This window comes from Tamandua tetradactyla, chromosome 13, assembly GCF_023851605.1.
Source record: "Tamandua tetradactyla isolate mTamTet1 chromosome 13, mTamTet1.pri, whole genome shotgun sequence".
Lineage (NCBI taxonomy): Eukaryota > Metazoa > Chordata > Mammalia > Pilosa > Myrmecophagidae > Tamandua > Tamandua tetradactyla.
Window position 1 is genome coordinate 73,784,885 of NC_135339.1, and position 18,549 is coordinate 73,803,433.

An 18,549-nucleotide genomic window follows, 5' to 3' on the forward strand; every position below is an offset into this window, starting at 1 on the left:
TCAAATTACAGAACCGAAAAAACCTGAAGAATGGAACCATCTCTGCAAAACTGGAAGTTGGCGTATTTTGTCTTTTTTTCCCCCCACTTCTCTTTTTGCATTGTTTCCCCTGACCCTCTCTTTCAGGTGCCCAGTGGTCCCCTGCTTCTTTTTTTAATCTCCCTTCATTCTCCTGCATGGACTCTCCTCCCAGACCACGTCCCTTGCTAGTCTTTTTAATTTTAGTATGAATTTTCACAATCATGTCCTTCCTTGAAAAGGGAGATGTAACAATCCAGATTTTGAGGAGATGGATGTATAGGCAAAGAATTCTAGTTGTCATTCCCATATCTATAGAACCCTAGTTATCAGCAGAAGACATGGCCACTTACAATAATGATTACATTTTCCAGCCTCCTGCCCTATTAGATATGTTCAGGTAATTATGTCTTGGATGATAGAATGTGATGGAAAGTTATGTATATAACTTACAGGAAACATCCTTAAAGGGAAGAGGTATTCTCGCATCCCCTTTACTCCATCCTGCATCTTGGGCATGGCCATGGAGGTGAGCCATCTTGGACCTGGAGGCAAGGGAAACACCCTAAGGTTGGCATAGCAACAAGCCAGAGGCTCCTGGGTCTCTAAGTAACCATGTGGGGCAAAACATTATACCAGTGCTGAACTATCTGTTCCACAAGCTGTTACATGTGAGAGAAATACTGGTTGTCACTTTTTTTTAAACCTTTATTATACACAGCAAAACCTATATTGTAACTAAAATTGAGGGCTTTAGAACCCATCATTAGGTTACAGACCTTGTGTATAAATTCAAATTATCCATAGATAACTGATTGGTTGATGCCATTGGCTGGCTTTAGGTCAGGTGTATGCTTTGATCCAATCATCTGTGGCCAAGGGTGCAAGGTCATGTGGTATGGAGGGCTAAAGTTTCCAGGCACTTCTCTAGAGGGAGGTGGGTGAGACGGTCAGTATTCTTTTTTCATTCATAATGGAGATTATGACAAAAATGATGTTAACTAGTCCTGGCAGGAGGAAGAGTGTAAATAAATGCCTAGCATTTTAAGTTTTATGTACAAAAGTTCTCAGTTCTCCAGATGTTCCACCTTTCCTAAGAATGCAGTGGACTTTATAACTTCGGTTATAAACTATAACTTCATCCCATAGGCCAATACAGATGAAAATTCTTCTTCACCTTAACAGCCAGCATTTGTTGGTAAACTGTATGATAAAATACTGGCTAAACATTCACATCACCACCATAACATCTTTAATTATTGGAATAATATTTATTAGAATAATAACTATCAGAATAATTATTGGAATAATAAATAATTATTGGAATGAAAGTTTCTTTTAAATGGGATATTTATCAGCGTAAAAGGGTATGGCATCCTTCCACCACAATCTGGTACCCAGAGCCAGGAACAAAAATTTTTGTCCTCATAGAGCCCTCAGCTTCTTTATAATTTCCAGATCTTCCATGTGACCTGCCTTCTAAGTAACTGACCTACACCTTTCCCTTTGCAAAAGGCAAAGCTTTTTGAAAAGGCTTTTAACGAAAGGGAAAAAAGACATTCCTCCCTGATTCAGTCTTTCCCTCCTACTAGAGGAAATAGCATCTTAGTCCCATTTATTTCTGAGCATGCCAGATGAAGGAGAGGAAGAGATGAACAGAACATTTTCTAAGCTTTAACTCCCTTAATTTCACTTTTATTCCTTCTAATAAAGGAAGCAACTTCTAGGGGAGTCAGATTCACCTAAGCTAATTCTATGGCAGTGTATGTGTGCATGCATGTGCCTGTAAAAGAAAGTGTTCGAGTAGAAAAGTGTTCAGGTGACATTTCATGGTTAGTTTTCTCTACCTTGGAAGGTCCATTAGGAAGCAAATAATGTTCACAGATGTTCAACCCTATTGAAAGTAATTAATAAAAAATCACTTTTTAAAATTCTCTCTCTTGGCTGTGTATTCTCTCTCTTGCTCATGCTTACTCCTCTTCTCTTGCACTCAATAGAATGATATTCAGCCAACTGTCAACAATTGTTTTGAGTTATAAGAATAAGGTTTAGGGCGGGCCGCGGTGGCTCAGCGGGCAAAGTGCTTGCCTGCCATGCCGGAGGACCTCGGTTCGATTCCCGGCCCCAGCCCATGTAAAAAACAAACAAACAAACAAAATACAATAAAACAAGAAAATGTTTAAAGATGTTTCCCTTTCTTCCTTCCTTCCTTCCTTCTCTCTGTCTTTCCTTCCCTTCCTCCCTCTTAAAAAAAAAAAAAAAAAAAAGAATAAGGTTTATTTTTTTTCTTTTTGCCTATGAGTACATATAGTTGTGTAATAAAGAAAAAGTAAAAAATTAAAGGGGGTATATATTTTATATTTTCTATAAAAAGAGTATATATAATCTATGTAACAAAAATCATAAAAATCCAATATAACTATAATTTCTGGCACCTGTCCCACCCATTCTGCCATCTTTTTGTGCCTGGGGCCACAACTGGGGAAATATTTGGTGGTGATTTTTCCACAAAGGCATTCATCACTGCTGTGAACGAACATCAAATGGAAGCTGAGCATGGGTATATAATCTCCAATCATAAACATGTATTATACTCCCAGAATCTGTAAGTTAATTGTTCTCCATGGGTAGTGACATCTGCAGATCTCACTGAACAGTCGTGTCCCTTTTCAACATGTCATTAGTGGAAATGTTTCTCTTCCCTGAATATAAGAATCACTCTACTTGTGGATGTTTTCTCTTTTGCTTTTACTTGCAACTTCCTTTGTCGGGGACCGTATTCCAATTTCCTTCAGGGTCCCACTCTTTGGTCAGTTGCTGTGGCTATGTTTTGGGTGAGGATGACTCTACTCCTAGCTCCAGATGTAAGTCTGTAGCTTAGATCAGGAAAATCAGACACTGTTTCCCCTGACCTAATGATTCATTTAAGAAATGGCATGGAATCCAATCAGAACCAATGAGATTAAAAAGATTATGTTGGGACTACATGGAAAGATGTAGTCTTTTGGGTGGACCTGAGCCTAATACAATATGAGCTTAGAGTTGCTTCCATCATTTTTGCTACCATGAGGAGAAAATCCATCTGGGACTATGTTTAACACAGAGAAAGTAAAGTACAGTACTGTAGAAAGGGAGACACTGGATTCTAGAGACATAGTGTGAACCCTTGAATCAAATACTGCCTGAAGTCCCAACCGAGAGTCTACAGGAGCTAAAAAATCACTTTTTCAGTTAAGCCAGTTTGGGTTCCATTTGCTATCACTTATAACAGAGCTATCTTACCTAACAACAACAAAAAAATCACACAACTAATTTTTTGTTCAGTTTTCCTTTTCTTTTCAAACTCTTAAAAAACTTTTTTAGAAATAATTGCAATCAAACTGCACATATTTAAAATGTAAAATTTGATAAGATTTGACATATGTATACATACAGGGAACCATTGCTACAGTTAAAATGATGAGCATATCGGTCACCCCTCAAAGTTTTCTCCTGCCCCTTAATGGTTCCTCCTTCCCACTCTTCACCAATACTTGATACATAACTTTTAAATTTTACATAATCTAATGCCTATATAATGGTGCCATATGTAGTTTTAATTTCTATTTACCTAATGACTAGAACCATCTTGGGATTCTTTTAACATGCCTATTTTCCATTTTTATATCCTCTTAGGTGAACTTTCAATTCAAATCTTTTGTCTGCTTTTAAAATTAAGTTTTCTTGAGATTTAAGAATCTTTATATAACCTTGACATAAGTTATCAAATATGTGATTCGCAGACTTCATTTTCTTCAAGTATGTAGCTTGTCTTTTCATCCTCTTAACATCTTTTAAGGAGGTCCTAATTTTGATAAAGTACAAACTACCTTTTTTTTTGGAGGTTCATCTAAAACCTCTTTGCCTAAACCAAAGTCATGAAGAATTTCCCCTGTGTTTTCTTCTAGAAGCTCCATAGTTTTAGGTTTTATATTATTATATTTTATAAACTCAAAATAGGTCTAGGATCTATTTTGAGTTTAATATTAAATATTTCTTTACATTTTTCTGGAATGTAGTCAAATTTCTTAGAAGTTGTTTGATCCTTTTAAGTTTTGGTTCTAAGCTTTGTTAGTCAGAATTAGAGCAATATTGAATCTAGGGATAATTTTGCCCCACCTTCTCAGTACTCTATCTGAGACCTTGTGAATTATGAAGCTTCCACTCTTGTTGGTGGGAACAGGAATTATTTCTGGTGCCCTGTACAAACTCTGAGGATTGTTCCCTTTAATCCTTTTGCGTGGTTCATTCCCAGTCATCAGGTAATTTTCTCACACACATACATTGATCAATATTCACCTGAAGACTCAACTCTCCCTAACCTTAGAAAAGCATCTCTCACTCTGTAACCACTAGAGATAAGTGCTTTACAGATATTAACTTGAATCCTCATAATAATTCTACTGGGCAGTTATCATCATATCCTCCATTTAATGAGGGGAAACTGAGGCAATAAGAGCTGGAGGAATTTGCCCAAGGTCACATAGTTAATAAGGGTCATAGATGGTATTCAGTCAGTCCAGGCAGTTTATGTCCAGAGTTTTCAGCTTCAACCATTATGCTGTACTGCCTTTACACATGTCAACAAATCAGCAATTTACACATGCTATGAAGGCAGAATATGCATAATAAGGAGGTCACAATAGAAGGTGCCGTCTTACACAGAGTGATCTCTGCAAGACAGTTCTTAGGAGGTGACCTGAGGCTAAAAGGTCAATAAAGTAAGGGAGAAAGTCATGCAGCTCTCCTGGGAAGAGCATTTCAGGCATTTCACAGCAAGGGCAAAATCCCCGAGATGGGAATGTTTGATATAATTAAAACACATCTAGGAAGCGAGTATTGCTGAGGCAGCATGAGAAGGGAAATTGTGGGCGACTGAGAAAAGGAATCAATATGCATTCATGTAAAATGCCTATCACTATGCCTGGCATGTAGCAGATGCTCCGTAAAAGGTGGATGTTATCATTATTACCATTACTGTTTTTAGCATATGAGTGTTCTGAGAGCAAAATGTCTTGAGAAGGAGGAGGCATCCCCAAGGGTGCGGTAATTAGGAAGTCTTCTTGGAATTAAGATTTAAGCTCTGCTTTCAAGAAGGAGATTTTTCACTCATTTCCTAGTGTCCCAGTGAAGTCTCTCTCTCTCCATATCCCAGGAAAAGGGATGCATGGATCTTGTATCTTGAGGTCATGACCCAAAGCTGTATACTCGGATATGAGCAGACTCAGAAAATTTAAAAGTCATTTCTTTTTTCTTCTGAGGTTTCTTGGGCTCCATCTGAGCCTCTTATGGGATCTTTACTTAGGAGGCCAGACCCTCATATACTTTTCTCCCCTAGCTTAGAAGCTACTCTTTAATGCTTTTCATCCCAGAATTCCCCATTTCCCCCCTTCTACCTTCCCACAATTCCCTGAACCCATTTTTTTTTTAAGACCTTGGGAAGGAACTATCCAATGGAATAGCTGGTCAGGACATTAATCCATCCACCATGGTCAGGTAGCGACAGTTGACTCAGAGCCAGGAAAAAACAAAAAACAAAAAACAATGAACAGTCCTTCTACTAATGAGTTTATATTTGCACCATTTTATCATAACAGGGACAGCTTTCCTGAAAGTCCAAATGACAATGAATAGGCAGAGAAGGGGAGAATTAGGCTAATGGAGAAATATTCCTGTACTTGAATTTCAAACAGCAGATAGTGACAGCTTATCACTCAGAGATCAGCTGCTTATTGCAGTCAGGTTGAAAGAACAGGGTGGCAGGCCATGAGAAGAATTTTTTTTAATGCCATGCAGGTTTTAGAAATGAATGCCTAGTCAGTTTCCTTAGACAACACCCATAATAACCTCAGCTCTCTTATGTACGTGTGTGGCATGAAATGGCTGAATTTTCCAGGCTTTCCCTTTAGCTCTAACCAGAAGAAAGGGAAGGAGCTCTCTGAGCAGATATCCCACCTAATTGCAAGGTCTCTCACAGCATGGGCTAGGGCCCAAGTTGCATCAGAACCTCCTGGGGAGTTTGTAAAAATGCAGACCTTGGCTCACCCCAGACCTACCAAATCAGCATCTCTGAGGGTAGTGCCTCAAAGTCAAATACACCAGGTGATTCTTAAACACATGTTTTGAAGAATCATTGCTGCGCCATTGCTCCTTGTTAACATTTCTTATGTCTCTCACTAAACCTGGGCTTTACAAACTTTGCTGCATGTTGGAATCACCTGGAATCTTTAACAACATACTGGATCTTGTGTCTCCTTTCTACCTTCACATATTCTGATTTAATTGGAATGGGTGTGAATTGGGCATCAGGAATTTTGAGCTTTCCAGATGATGCTAATGTGAGGCAAAGTTTGGAACCACTGTTTTAGCCCAGGGGTTCTCAAGTGCAAGCATGAATTAGAATCACCTAGAGGGATTGCTAAATTACTTTGCTGGGCCTCTGACATAGAGTTTCTGATACTGCCTTTCTAAGGTTGCCAAGTGATGTGTGGTTTTTCTGGGGACCACACTTTGAGAAATACTCTTTCAGGCCCTTGCTACTCAAAGTGTGGTCTACAAACTAGCAACGTAGGCAACAGCATGAAACTTGTTAGAAATGCAGAATCTCAGGCCCAACCTGGACCCACTGAATTAGAATCTGCAAACCTTTTTCTCCACCCCCCCTTTTTATTTCCTTTTATTTTTTTCATCATGGGCAGGCACCAAAAATGAACCCAGGTCTTCAGCATGGCAGGTGAGAACTCTTGAACCACCATCACACTGCCCAGAGTCTGCAAACATTTTAACCAAGATTCCTACATACGTACGCTTAAATTTGATAAACCCTTGGACCAGCAGATTTTTGAATCTGGCATCACATTAGAAGCATGTGGGAAGCTTCAAAATACCTTGCTCCCCTCTAAGACCAAAAGAATTAGAATCTCTAGGGGTAGAGCATCTGGTTTTGTGGCTACTGTTTTTGTATTTTTAATTGTATAGGTGATTCTGATGTGCAGCCAGAGTTGTGAACTCTGGTTTACACCACAGGTGAGGGGTGATAAGAATGATTGTTTGCTTCCATTGTGTTCAAGGATGGCCTGACAGAATAAATGCTCAAAAATTTTAAGGACTAAATCTACTATGCTACTTGGTGCTACTAATCCTTTGCTCCAGCTCTGCCCAACACACTACATCATTAGTCTGGAAGATTAAGCTCAAGGTTTTACTTAACCCCTTTTATTGCCTCCCTCTATTTCTTCCTTTAAGAGGAGGAAAATCAATCTGAGTAGTCAGATTCTAGGTCAATGATTAGGCCTTATTTGCCAATGGGTGGAGCTACTTCAGAAGGCAAGATTCTTTCTCTTTCCAGATCTAATTCCCGTGACACAGCTGGGTATGTCATGGCATAAGATTTTCTTATGTTATCACTATAATATTTAAGACAGAGCTAGATGAATAGTTAGATATACAGAGAAGGCCTGTATATCTGGCCCACTCCACTGGGAAGCCATCTTAATTGCACCCTAATTCATAACCCTCAACACAACAGATCACATCTCTGCAAAGAATTTCTGTGAAATCAATTATGCCTACACACGAACACAAAAGCTCCCTCAAAATTGGCCCCCAAGGAGAGGTGACCATGAATGAGAAATCCTAGTATTGTCCACAAAGAGGAGAAACTTTGTGGGCAGAAGTCAAAATTGTCAGTCCCTGGGTCACAGGCCCCCCCACAAGTATTTTTGGTTCTGTATGTGCAGCAATTTATACATTTTGAGTCATTTGCAGATGTTTAAAAATCAGATTTCATATTAAAAATCCTTATTTCTAGATTTTATTGAAAAACCAGAAGGGTTGACACAATGGACTTTTTTCCCACATGGTAAGCACTGGTATTACAGGTTTGTTTCAGTTTGTTAATGCTGCTGGAAATGCAATATACCAGAAACAGGTTGGCTTTTATGAAGGGAACTTATTAAATTACAAATTTACAGTTCTAAGGCCATACAAATGTCCAAACTAAGACATCCAGAGAAAGATACCTTGACTCAAAAAAGGCCCATCTGTTTGGCATCTGCTGGTACTTTGGTTTCTGGTTTCAAACAACTTCCCCAGGGGTATTTTCTTTCTGCATCTTCAAACATCTGTCAACACTGAAGCTTTTTCCAAAATGGTTCCCTCTTAAACAGCTCCAGTAAGCAATCCACTTTGAATGGATGGAGACACATCTCCATGGAAACCACCTAATCAAAAGATCCTACCTACAATTGGGTGAGTCACATCTCCATGGAAAAAACTTAATCCAAAAAGATCCCACCTAACAATACTGAATCAGGATTAAAGTACATGGCTTTTCTGGGGTACACAACAATTTCACACTGGCACAAAGTCCTGATCCCCAGTACCTCAGAATGTTTGGAAATAGTAATTGCCAATAGAATTAGTTAAGATGAGGTTATGCTGGAGTAGGTTGGGCCCTGTGGTAGTTAGATTCAGGTGTCAACTTGGATAAGTGAAGGTGCTTATTTCTATTGCTGTGGACATGAACGAATGGCATGTGAACCTCATCTATTGTTGATACATCTGCAGTTGGTTAGGAGGCATCCCTGAGGCAATGAATGATGTTTGATTTAATTGGCTGCTGCTTAAATGAGAGACTCAACCTAGCACAGCCTAAGCAGCTCAGCATACCTTATTTCAGCACTCGCAGCTCAGTGGTCTTTGGAGTTGCAGAAAGGAATCACCCTGGGGAAAGTTGTTGGAACCCAGAGGCCTGGAGAGAAGGCCAGCAGAGATCGCCCTGTGCCTTCCCACGTAAGAAAGAACCTCAGTTGAAAGTTAGCTGCCTTTCCTCTGAAGAGCTATATGTCAACTAAATAAATCCCCTTTTATTGAAAGCCAGTTCGTCTCTGGTGTGTTGCATTCCAGCAGCTAGCAAACTAGGACAGACCCCTAATCTGACTGGTGTTCTTATAAAAAAGGAGAAGAGACATACCACACAGGGAAGGTGGTCATGTAAAGACAACGGCAGAGGCTGGAGTTATACAATAGAGAGCATGCCCCTGGTGACGCCTTGATTTCAGAATTCCAGAATTGTGAGAATAAATTTCTGTGTTTTAAACCAGCCATTTTGCAATACTTTGTTATGGCAGCCCTAGGAAATGAATACAATTGGCTAACTCAGTAGGAGACACCCTCTCTAGATGAAGCTGAGGATTTTACCTGACTACATCCCCACCCAGCCTCCTTCACTCACTCGTCTGCCTTGTCCCCTAGCTGCTGATACTGATGACCCTCTCCTGTGACCTGGTAGGTCACAATTTGGCTGCATATTAGAATTATTTGAGAGCTTAAAAAATAAACAAAAACATAAAAAAACTGGGGTTTATCACAGCCTGTTTGCTGCAGAAACTCAGAGGGTGGGGCCCAGACATCTGCATTTTCTAAGTACTCCAGGTGAGTCTATGCTGACAAAGGGGTGAGATACACTGGTCTGCCCTGATAACCTTTGCCTTTCAGTATCAGTGATTCTGAAATAGGAAGAGTCTTCTGAGATGATCCCAGTACATACCACCTCCTTATGTGGCTGAGAGCTCACCAGCAACTGACTTTTCACCAACCAGGAGCCTCTGTTTTAATTTCCAAGATTTAAAAGCACCTTGCATTTGGTCTGGTCTTTCTATTTCCTGGCCTGTTTGAGCAGGGACAATCGGAGAAGCTAGCCTTGTTACCAATATTTCAGATAGCATAATTTGCATGTTTTTCTCCCAGCAGAATCTTTCCTCTATTCTAGATAAGTAATACTTATAAATGACATCTTAGACTTTTTTTGGTATCAAACTCACTAACAGTCTTATCCCATACAATCTCTCTACTTCACATAGAATGGTGTTTCTCTACGTGCATAAGGATTACCTGTGGCATGTGTTAAACAGAATCTCAGGCCTAGAGTGACCGTACAGTTTATTATAAAAGTTGGAACATTTCTGAGAATGAAAATAACTCTGAGCTCATGGATGTAAATCAGTTCATGTGGTCAGCCTACTCAGACCTCACTTGCACAAATTCTGATTCAATGACCAGTACTGGAGCCAGGGACCCTTCTTCTAACAAAACTCCCAAGTGTAGTTTATCTGCACTTTGAATAATGCTGACTTAATAGTAGTAGACAGTGGGAAAATACCCATTTTGGAGATGGAAACACTGAGTCTAAAAAGAAGATTCACTGGAAAGTAGCTGCATGATGCTCAATATATTATAAGATAAACAGCCAGCCAGCAAGGAAAGTTGGAGACAAATCCTACTTGCTAATCTCACCCTTTCTTTTTTTCAGGATTCCTCACAAAAGTAATTTGTTAGCTCTACTTGATTACATAGTACTTGACTGTTTTCAATCAAATGCCTAAAAGCAACTGGTAATTAATGAGATACGTATATGCATTGTAATGAGCAAAAAACATATGCTGCAGACATGCATTTTTATGAAAATATGCTAATGGATCACAGCACTCCAAGCTAAAAGCAAAACTCCAAAAGGGTTTTCCTTTTATTTATTTTAGTCAACACCCAAGTAAGATAATGAACCCATTCAGACTGGCTTTCTATGCTATGGGCATTGGGGACTTTCTTATGGACTAGTTAAAATCATTTCCAAACCAGAACAAGAGAGGATCTGTTTCCAGTAGCAGGGAACTGGCAATAAGATTTACATGTTATTTCTGCTAGCCACAATCACATATGGGGGTGGCATATCTTGACACAAAATGGTCAAGAACTGGCTTTCTGGTTTATGTTTTTAATTGGCTGACTCTCATCTGATGAATTCAAGACAGAGAATCACTGTGGTATTGGAGCCAGTTGGGCCCTCAGACATTAACAGGCATATTCTACCCCTTTTACAGACAAAGCAGCAGAGGTTAGTGTTGACAACATGGACTGCAGGGTCTGCTGCCTGGGTTTGAATCCTGGATCTGCTACATATTACCTCTGTGTCCTAAGGCTTAATTTCTCTGGGTCTCAGTTTCCCTAGTTGTAGAATGGGGATGATAATAATACTTAACTCACAGGGTATTTATGGGTAAAAAGTGAGCTATTTGTGAAGTGCTTAGGAGGGAGTGTGTCATATAGGAAGAGCCATGGGTGTGAACACTGAAGATCAGAGGGTCCAGATGCCCATGGAGGGGAGCCCTCACACTGGAGAGTTGGGTTGAGGGGCCAGCCCCAGGAACCTGAAGACTGTCAGCTGACCTTGGCCTTAATACTTATCTATGAATCACAGGCCAGGACTCGGTATGCAACCTCCCCACCCCCAAGTCTTCAGAAAACTGCCTCTCAGTTTTTTCATTCCCCCAAAGTCTCCTTTGGACAATATCAACCTTTGGTACCATTGTGCCCATGAAACTTGTTGGTTGACTTTAGGCAGGAAACAAACCTGTCAGCTCAAAAGAAAGAAGATTTAACTAGAGACCTTTGGAGAACAGCCATGAAGTGGGGCAGAACCTTCCTGTTCCCTGAAAACAAGCCCTGGAGGCAGCTGAGTCTGCTGCCCAGGACTGTGGTCTGGCTTTCCTGGTTCCATGAGGTGTCTTACCCACAGTGACATTGGAATTCTTTCCTTTGCCAGACATGACCCATTCTCCCCTCCTCCAATCCACCCTCATCTTCAGGAGAGACTAAGACTTGTTGTAAGGTTCTTTTTTCCTCCCCTTCAGACATTCTGTGTTTAGAATTATAGGCACCTTTATTTTCAGCTTCAGGTAGCAGTTCCAGGCAGAAAATGCCTGCCAAGTGTTCTGGATTATGTTCAGGCAGATTGGTCTCATGCTTTGCTGAACAAAAGCCTATCCTGACATTCTAAACAACAGAAACACCTTTGGGCAGTGAGGCATCCCTCTTTTATTTGGGAAGGGTATTCCTGGGAGAGGTCTGAAGCCCCAGAGAAATAATGACAGTGCCTTCTATTTGACAGAGCAGTGTAGCAAATTCTTACATGTCCATGATTGTAACAACCCTAAGAAGCAGTTATGACAAGGATTAGGACAGCTATTTTACAGATGACAGGGCTGAGGATAACAGAGATTCAAGGATTTGTCTTGTTTTCAAAAGCTTTGTTTCGACTTCCAGGCCTATGCTTTTTGCACAAATAACAATATGATACATTCACACATTGCTCTGATGTACCATTTACCAAGTACTTACATGAGCACAGCATCATTTTATCTCTACATGAGAATTCCATGAAATGGCTAGTGTTTGGGTTTTCTTTTTTTGTATGTTGTATGGTGGGGATCACATTTCATTCTTTTTCCATGTGACCATCCCATTATTGCAGCACCATTTGTTGATTCTTTTTTTTTTTTTTTGCAGGGTGGGGGTTAGTGCATGGGCCAGGAATCAAACCCAGGTTTCCTGCTCTAAGTTATCTTTTGATTTGCATCATTTTCTATTCTTTTTGAGACCTCAGAATTCTTCTTCAGATTCAACCCACTTTTTTTCTCTGCACCAACATAAAGGTGCCTGAACAAGGAGTGCTTCCTCTTTGGACAACTGCATCTAGATGCATAGTATGCAGTAAAATCAACAACTTGCAGAAGAGTATCATTTGGAAAGGAGCTTCCTTTGACTTCCATTATAGTCTGGTGTGCCTGAGTCAGCATCACAGCCTCTTTCCTCAGGTAGGGTGACCAATGCCTCCTTGAGCCCTAGTGTTTTCCTAATACTCTAGAAGGGAATTGTCTTTCTCTTCCTCAATTGTCACAAACTTAAGTGAAAGCACATAGGCAAACTGTTCATGGCTCTTAAGGGTAGGTGCCCAATGGAGCCACTACATGCCAATTTTTGGTGATACCTTAGGGGTACTGCTACCCAACTTCTGGGATGGTCAGCTGTCAGAAAGCTTGTTTATTGTAAGTGGGGTTATAGTAACACATATAAACTAAGAAATCTATCAGTAAATTTTTAGTGAGTTTCCCATTATGTCCAAGGTATCATGAAGTCTACAAAAGAAGATATTTGCCTTCTGAGAACCTAAAATCTAGTTTGGGAAACAAGCTGGAGAGAACATTCAGGATATGAAGGGAGAGGAATTGAATACAAAGAGAGAAGCTGGAGTGTACAAGGGCTGCTGGAGAAAGTGAGTAAGTCAGCATAATAGGGGCAGAGAGGTCCTGTAGAATAGCAAAGAAAAATAAACTTGAAAAGAATGGAACAAATTTATGGAAAGGACTCCTGAATGTCAGGTCAAGGAATTAAATACAGAGCCATGTCTCCCACAAAGGCTGAATGGCATTCACAAAAATCACTTAACTGTAGAAGTGGAAGGAACTTTAGGGAGATTAAATATTCTAAACCCATAATTCACAGATGAGGAACCAAATGCCCAGAAAGTACTTACATAAGGTCACTCAGTGGCTTAGTCAATACTAGCACCTAGAACTTTTTCCTCATCCCAGGTTACCTCTTTAAAAACAACATCTCAGATAAGTTATTAAGGTGTTGTATTGGTATGAAATTATTATGTACCCAGAAAAGCCATGCTATTTTAATCCAATCTTGTGGTGGCACCTTTTGATTATATTATTTCCATGGAGATGTGGGCTTTCTCATTCACGGAGGGTCTTAATTAACTTACTGGAGTCCGGGGGATGGGGAGAGGGAGGGGGAGGGGGAGATATTATTCTATACCATTGCAATATTTCCAGTGTCTAGAATAGTGCCTGTTATATACTAGGTGATCAATAAATATCCCCAAGCCCAGAAAATCTTTCTCTGGGAAGCAGCCATGATCCTGAATGTTAAGGGTTTTTTTCAGGGGGAGGGGAGGGGGAAGGGGAGGCGGAGAGGGAGGGATAACAGATAGAGACTGTTCATGTGGTTTCTCTGAATTCTGCAAGGAACAAATGCTGCTTATCATTTTTACTTCAATAATTAAAGTAATCCAATTTTGATTAGTTGTGCTTTTCATTATGTTGAAAGAGACCTGACATCTGTCTGAAGGATTTTCCACACTTCTTACATTGATGGGGTTTTTCTTTCTTGTGGATTCTCTGTTGTTCAGTGAGATATGAGCTCAAATGGAAGGCCTTCCCACACTCATACATTCATAGGTTTTCTCCCCAGGGTGAATTCTTTGATGTCTAGTGAGGTCAGAACTTCCACTTAAGGCTTTTCCACATTCATCACATGCATAGGGTTTTTCTCCTGTGTGAATTTGCTGATGTTTAGTGAGGTTTGAACTTTCCTTAAAAGCCTTCCCATACTCATTGCACTGGTAACATTTTATTAAGGTATGATATCTCTGATGCTGAGTAAGTCCTGCACTATTACTGAAGGTTTTCCCACATTCATTGCATTCATAAGGTTCCTCCCCAATGTGATTTCTCTGATGTTTAATAAGGACTGAGTCTTGACTAGAACCTTTATCACACTAATTACACTGATATGGTTTTTCACCAGTGTGAATTATGAGGTATTTAAAAAGTATTGTGTTTTGACTGAAGGTTCTTCCACACTCTTTACACTGAAAGGGCTTTTCCCTGTGTGGATTCTCTAATGGCCATTAAGACTAAAACTGTGCATGAAGCTTTTCCCATACCAATCACATGTGTGTTCTTTTCCTTCCTCTGAATTTCTTTGATGCCTTTTAAACCTGTCCTTGCATTCACAAAGGTTTCCAAAATGAGTACCCTGGAAAACATTTCTGTCTTTGCAGGTTCTACTGAGGATTGTTCTCTGTGATTCCATTTCTTTAGATGTTTCCTGCTTTGGAGCAAATTTCCCAGAATCAGGCTTGGTCACACTTTCACTTGTAGGAAATGGGGATCCAAAGAGTCATGCTCAAGAAGAGTCTCCGTGTGCTGGGGCTGATAACTTGGTGACTGCTGTATGGCTCCCAAAGATATCTCCTTCTTCCAGAGCACTTCCTGTCCATCTGCTTGGAATGTGTCCTGAAATCCTGGGTCATTGAGTTCTCTCTCCAAATCCTCCAGTAAAGACACAGCCTCATCTCCATTCAATGGATGTTGCTCCTGTACCCAAGACTGGTGCTCCTCAGGCAGGATGGTCAGAATCTGCATCTTGGTATGAGTCTCTGGCCTTAGTCATTTATGGCAAAGTTCCCAGAGTTGGCTTAATGCCTCCCTGCGCCCAGGTGTCTCCTGGTAGCAGAGTTGCTGAAAGCATTTGTGGAAGACTTCCTGGCTGGACTAGCTGTTCTGCTGCAAGTCAATTTCCTGCACAAAGAACTTAACTTCCTCCACCTTAAATATTACAGGTCCCTCCTATTCCTCTCTCCCCTGGATGACAAAATCTGTAGCCATTTTCACTCAAGAGAGTGGTTTCCCAGTAGGAGGACTAATACTCCAGGGAGATTTCCCTTCAAAGAAAGAAATATTAAAAGTATCATTAAGATGAAAAATTCCCATCAGTTACCAAAAAAATCTATGTGTACTATAAAGGCCAATGCCTAGGCTACTTCAAGGAAAACAAAATGAAAAGGATTATTTGAGATTTAGTTGAGAGTGTTGTAAATGATCTGAGGATTTACTGTTCTATTTCCTAATGGAAATTTATATGACAATTTTGGAAATTTAAAAAAAACGTCTTTTTCCTACTAATGTTTCCTGTGCTCATCCTACTCCAATTAAATTCTTTTCTATTTAAGGCATGTCAAATGCATTCCATCTCAGAGCCTTCACACTTGCATGGAATGTTCTTACCAAGATATCTGCATGACAAATTCCCTCCTTTCATGGAAGTATATTTAGAAACATTTCCTCAATGGGGTATTTCTAGCCCATCCCATTTTAAATGGTCCTCCCACCACTATTGTATTTTCTTTGTAACACTCACCACCTCTTGACATTATATTTATTTGTTTTGTTTGTTACCCCACAACAATGTAAGAGCCATAAGAGCAGGAATTTCATCTTATTCTGTACCATTGCAATGTTTCCAGTGTCTAGAATAGTGCCTGTTATATACTAGGTGATCAGTAAATATCCCCAAGCCCAGAAAATCTCTGGGAAGCAGCCATGATCCCGAATGTTTTAGTGTTTTTGTCAGCAGAGGGTAGTCTGTCCTGTGGTAACAAATAAACCCTGATATCTAGGATGCTTAACTCAACTAAGATTGATTTCTTGTTGATATCACAATCTGATGTCGGTCTGGGTGATTTTCTGCAGTGGTTTTCCTTAAGTAGTAACTTAGGTAGTATGCCATTTAAAAAATATGACCTTTAAAGTTACTGAATGGGAATGGGGAAGAGAATGTCATCAATTTTCCAGAAGAGTTTATGGACTGGCCTGGAAGTAGAGTAACATCATTTCCACCCACATCCTATTGTACTGAATCCAAGTAAGACCTCAGCCTAATTGCCAGGGAGGCTGGGAAAGGTAGTCTTGTATAATGTTTTGTATTCCCCCCCAAACCATTTCATTTGAAATGAACTAGGCTTGGGGAGGAATACAAAAAGCATTATTTCTACCACTTTAAATAGAGCTGGTACTTATTCCAGGCTGTCTATGGAGGGATGGTAAATAAAACATCATGGCCAAAGACTTTTGATATTGTGCCAACTATATGGCAGCAACAGAAACATCTGCAGGGCAAATTCAGCATTTCAGAGGTGAGACTCTCTACAAGCTGAGGAAAGTTCAGCATGTCATGGAGGTGCCCAGGCCAGCAGAAAGGAAGATGGAATTCTTTGTACATTAATGGGACTGAAATGACCATATTATTAGTTATTTATTCATTTTTGTATCCCCTCTGCCTCTACAAATGATTTAAATGGATTTCTAATATTAAAGCACATCCAAAAAGAAACAGTCGAGGTCAAAACCACAGAAAAAGTAAAAGTAGTTAAATATGGGAGAGAACTAGCTATACCAAATATTTGGAATTGATTCATCATTATGACTGAGCAATAAATTTGGCTCTGAACTGCCTGGGAACTAACATAAAAAGGAGAATAGAGAGGTTAAGAAAATAGCATTTCTGAGCACCTTTGAAGTCTGAGGTCCCCTGTGAAATGGTTTACAGACATCAGCTGGTCTGACCCACACATCAGAAAATGAGGCCATTTAGTAACTGAATTCTTCATGTAGTCCAGCCTTCATCTAAACATTTCACATGAATTATTATTTAAATCTAACAAATACACCCATTTTTTGATGAGAGGAATGGAGGTACAGTGTGATAACATAAAATTCCCAGGAACAGTCATAAAATTCCCAGGAACAGTCAGCAGTCAAGACAAGATTCCAACTCAGGCCTGTCTGATTCCACAGTCTGCTCTTTCCATAACCTAATAGTTCCCTTTGTTACCTGAAAGGAAGCATATAATTAAGGAGATACCAAAAAAAAAAGAAAAAAGAAAATAGAATATGCATATACTCTCTATTTTTACAAATGTTAAAAAGTGGTAATTTAATGAGCTCCAAGTCAGCAAGTCTAAATCTTTCCTCACTTCAAACCACCTGGACCTGAAAGTGGAGCTCACCTCTGAGGATATCAAAGGGGCCTGCAGGGTACCTGTGGCAGGGAGATGATCTGAAAGCCAAGGGAGGAAAACAGTGCAGGTAAACAGAGGTTAGGATTTCCATTTAAGGTCACACAGAGATGTGGCCAGAGACCACCAAGCCTTCTCCCAGCATTCAGTTTATTACATTGGGTTAGATTAGATTCTGAAGACTAAAGAACTAGAAAACTCTGATTTCTAATTTTTACAAAAGGACTAGAAATGTGAAGAGGATGGAAAATATGCAGCTTACATGGATTCCCTTTGCTATCTTTGGTTGACACGCAGGCAGTCATTTATCTGACCATTTAGTATTATTGGGCAGTTAAATTTTCTAATGGCATTCCTGCTTCACAGCACTATGCGGCACATCACCGCCCTCATTAACAGCTGTTCCCAGTCTCTGCCCACTTCACAGAGTCAAGGCTGAAAGTACATTCTTTCCCAAAGCTAGAGACCATGCATGTCATTGGTGAGCCTCTGTACTTTGCCTACTTCACAGCTTCTGGAAGTAAGGGGCTGACCTGGGATGACTCAGAAATCTAGAGCTGGAGGCAGCATTGCCAGCGAGTCTCCAGTGAGTGGAAAGGGCCTGAATTACAATACAGGCATCCTTGATTTGCATGGTTCTAACATGCATGGATTTTAGTTATTGTGATTTAATTCAATAGCATAGTCCCTTGACAACACAGTTCAATTTTCCATTACCAGTGTATTAACTGTGGATGTGTTAGTTTGTAAACTGCCGGAATGTGATATTCCAGAAATGGAACGGCTTTTATAAAGGGGAATTTAATAAATTACAAGTTTACAGCTATAAGTAAGTGAAAGTGTCCTAATTAAGGTACCAACAAGAGGTTACCTTCACTCAAGAAAGGCTGATAGGTCAGGAATCCCTCTGTCTGACGTGGCTGGCATCTGTTGGTCCTTGCTCCTGGGCTCCATTGCTTTCAGCCTCTGTTCCTGTGGAGATTCTTCACTTCTTCAGGCTGGCTTTC

The 18,549-nt window shown here is 40.0% G+C and overlaps 1 long non-coding RNA gene and 1 pseudogene across 10 annotated transcripts in view; both read right to left on the bottom strand.

The window, feature by feature from the left end:
• The window catches only part of LOC143654287 (uncharacterized), a 397,473-nt gene that overhangs the window by 293,756 nt on the left and 85,168 nt on the right, over positions 1-18,549 (bottom strand). For all 10 annotated transcript variants that reach the window (XR_013161747.1, XR_013161744.1, XR_013161743.1 and 7 more), the window contains exon 3: positions 472-563. This is a non-coding gene — a long non-coding RNA (uncharacterized LOC143654287). The remainder of the gene's footprint in view (positions 1-471; positions 564-18,549) is intronic.
• LOC143653238 (zinc finger and SCAN domain-containing protein 16-like) lies at positions 13,983-15,448 on the bottom strand (annotated as a pseudogene).